This window comes from Arachis stenosperma, chromosome 6 (assembly GCF_014773155.1).
Source record: "Arachis stenosperma cultivar V10309 chromosome 6, arast.V10309.gnm1.PFL2, whole genome shotgun sequence".
In the NCBI taxonomy this organism is placed as follows: domain Eukaryota; kingdom Viridiplantae; phylum Streptophyta; class Magnoliopsida; order Fabales; family Fabaceae; genus Arachis; species Arachis stenosperma.
The window spans coordinates 14,572,691-14,576,463 of NC_080382.1; the positions used below are offsets into that span (position 1 = coordinate 14,572,691).

Genomic DNA, 3,773 nt, shown 5'->3' on the forward strand with positions numbered 1-3,773 from the left:
GCAGCAAAGATAAAAGCATTCTTGTTGAGGCTGACCCTGAACCTGAAAGGACCTTGAAGCGAAAGCTAAGAGAAGCTAAGGCACAACTCTCTGTAGAGGACCTAACAGAAATCTTCAAACAAGAAGAACCCATGGCAGCCGAAAACAACAACAATGCCAACAATGCAAGGAAGGTGCTGGGTGACTTTACTGCACCTACTCCCGACTTCTATGGGAGAAGCATCTCTATCCCTGCCATTGGAGCAAACAACTTTGAGCTTAAGCCTCAATTAGTTTCTCTAATGCAACAGAATTGCAAGTTCCATGGACTTCCATTGGAAGATCCTCATCAGTTTTTAGCTGAGTTCTTGCAAATCTATGACACTGTCAAGACTAATGGGGTTGACCCTGAGGTCTACAGACTTATGCTATTCCCTTTTGCTGTAAGAGACAGAGCTAGAATATGGTTGGACTTACAACCTAAAGATAGCCTGAACTCTTGGGAAAAGCTAGTCAATGCCTTCTTGGCAAAGTTCTTTCCACCTCAAAAATTGAGTAAGCTTAGAGTGGAAGTCCAAACCTTCAGACAGAAGGAAGGAGAATCCCTCTATGAAGCTTGGGAAAGATACAAACAATTGATCAGAAAATGTCCTTCTGACATGCTTTCTGAATGAAGCATCATAGGTATTTTCTATGATGGACTCTCTGAACTATCCAAGATGTCTTTGGATAGCTCTGCTGGAGGATCTCTCATCTGAAGAAGACGCCTACAGAAGCTCAAGAACTAATTGAAATGGTTGCAAATAACCAATTCATGTACACTTCTGAAAGGAATCCTGTGAACAATGGGACAAATCAGAAGAAAGGAGTTCTTGAGATTGATACTCTGAATGCCATATTGGCTCAAAACAAGATATTGACTCAGCAAGTCAATTTGATTTCTCAAAGTCTGTCTGGAATGCAAAATGCACCAGGCAGTACTAAGGACGCTTCATCTGAAGAAGAAGCTTATGATCCTGAGAACCCTTCAATGGAAGAGGTGAATTACATGGGAGAACCCTATGGAAACACCTATAATTCTTCATGGAGAAATCATCCAAATCTCTCATGGAAGGATCAACAGAGATCCCAACAAGGTTTCAACAATAATAATGGTGGAAGAAACAGGTTTAGCAATGGCGAGCCTTTTCCATCATCTTCTCAGCAACAGACAGAGAATTCTAAGCAGAACCACTCTGACTTAGCAACCATGGTCTCTGATCTAATCAAAACCACTCAAAGTTTCATGACTGAAACAAGGTCCTCCATTAGAAACTTGGAGGCACAAGTGGGACAGCTGAGTAAGAAAGTTACTGAACTCCCTCCTAGTACTCTTCCAAGCAACACAGAAGAGAATCCAAAAGGAGAGTGCAAGGCCATTAACATGACCTACATGGCCGAACTTGGAGAGGAGGAAGAGGTAGTGAACGCCACTGAGGAAGACCTCAATGGACGTCCACTAGCCTCCAATGAGTTCCCTAATGAGGAACCATGGGAATCTGAGGCTCACACTGAGACCATAGAGATTCCAATAGATTTACTTCTGCCATTCATGAGCTCTGATGAGTATTCTTCCTCTGAAGAGGATGAATATGTCACTGAAGAGCAAGTTGCTAAATACCTTGGAGCAATCATGAAGCTAAATGACAAGTTATTTGGTAATGAGACTTGGGAGAACAAACCTCCTTTGCTCACCAAAGAACTGGATGACTTGTCTAGGCAGAGATTACCTCAAAAGAGACAAGATCCTGGGAAGTTTTCAATACCTTGTACCATAGGCACCATGACCTTCAAGAAGGCTCTGTGTGACTTAGGGTCAAGTGTAAACCTCATGCCTCTCTCTGTAATGGAGAAGCTAGGGATCTTTGAGGTACAAGCTGCAAGAATCTCACTAGAGATGGCAGACAATTCAAGAAAACAAGCTTATGGACTTGTAGAGGATGTTTTGGTGAAGATTGAAGACCATTACATCCCTGCTGATTTCATAGTCCTAGAGACTGGGAAGTGCATGGATGAATCCATCATCCTTGGCAGACCCTTCCTAGCCACAGCAAAGGCTGTGATTGATGTGGACAGAGGAGAATTGATCATTCAAGTGAATGAAGAATCCTTTGTGTTTAAGGCTCAAGGATATCCCTCTGTCACCATGGAGAGGAAGAATGAAGAGCTTCTCTCAAAACAGAGTCAAACAGAGCCCCCACAGACAAACTCTAAGTTTGGTGTTGGGAGGCCACAACTAAATTCTAAGTTTGTGTGTTGAACCCCCACATTCAGACTCTAAGTTTGGTGTTGGGAGGTTCCAACATTGCTCTGAGCATCTCTGAGGCTCCATGAGAGCCCTCTGTCAAGCTACTGACATTAAAGAAGCGCTTGTTGGGAGGCAACCCAATGTTATATTTAATCTATTTTCCTTTGTTATTTTATGTTTTCTGTAGGTTGATAATCATGAGAAGTCACAAAATCAATTGAAAAAGCAGAAACAGAATGAAAAACAGAAAGAAAAATAGCACACCATGGAGGAGAACTTGCTGGCATTTAAACGCCAGTGAAGTTAGCAAATGGGCGTTTAACGCCCAGTCTGGCACTATCCTGGGCGTTTAACGCCAGAAAGGGGCACCAGACTGGCGTTAAACGCCAGAAAAGGGCAAGCACTTGGCGTTAAACGCCAGAAATGGGCACCAGCCCGGCGTTTAATGCCAGAATTGGCAAAGGGTGCATTTTTGCACGACACTTGGTACAAGGTTGAATTTTCCTTGACACCTCAGGATCTGTGGACCCCACAGGATCCCCACCTACCCCACCACCCTCTCTCTTCTTCTTCACCCATTCACCAATCACCTCAACACCTCTTCCCCGAAAACCCTTCACCTATCAAATCCCATCTTTCTCTTCACTACTCACATCCATCCTTCATAAAACCCCACCTACCTCACCATTCAAATTCAAACCACTTTCCCTCCCAAACCCACCCATAATGGCCGAACCCTACCCCTCTCTTCACCCCTATATAAACCCATCTTCACTCCTTCATTTTCACACACCCTAAACACTACTTCTCCCTCTTTGGCCGAACCACAAAGCCATCTCCATCTCCTCTATTTCTTCTTCTTCTACTCTCTTCTTTCTTCTTTTGCTCGAGGACGAGCAAACCTTTTAAGTTTAGTGTGGTAAAAGCATTGCTTTTTGTTTTTCCATAACCATTTATGGCATCCAAGGCCAGAGAAACCTCTAGAAAGAGGAAAGGGAAGGCAAAAGCTTCCACCTCCGAGTCATGGGAGATGGAGAGATTCATCTCAAGGGTGCATCAAGACCACTTCTATGAAGTTGTAGCCTTGAAGAAGGTGATCCCCGAGGTCCCTTTCAAACTCAAAAAGAGTGAATATCCGGAGATCCGACATGAGATCTGAAGAAGAGGTTGGGAAGTTCTTACCAACCCCATTCAACAAGTCGGAATCTTAATGGTTCAAGAGTTCTATGCTAATGCATGGATCACCAAGAACCATGATCAAAGTGTGAACCCGGACCCAAAGAATTGGCTTACAATGGTTCGGGGGAAATACTTAGATTTTAGTCCGGAAAATGTAAGGTTGGCATTCAACTTGCCCATGATGCAAGGAGATGAACACCCTTACACTAGAAGGGTCAACTTTGATCAAAGGTTGGACCAAGTCCTCACAGTCATTTGTGAAGAGGGCGCCCAATGGAAGAGAGATTCAAGAGGGAAGCCGGTTCAATTGAGAAGGCATGACCTCAAG

At 43.7% G+C, this 3,773-nt stretch overlaps 1 non-coding gene across 1 annotated transcript; it reads right to left on the reverse strand.

The window, feature by feature from the left end:
- Positions 1-536: 536 nt before the first annotated feature.
- On the reverse strand, positions 537-644 carry LOC130937928 (small nucleolar RNA R71). The gene has a single exon (XR_009069118.1). It is a non-coding gene; the product is annotated as a small nucleolar RNA R71 (small nucleolar RNA).
- Positions 645-3,773: the final 3,129 nt, after the last annotated feature.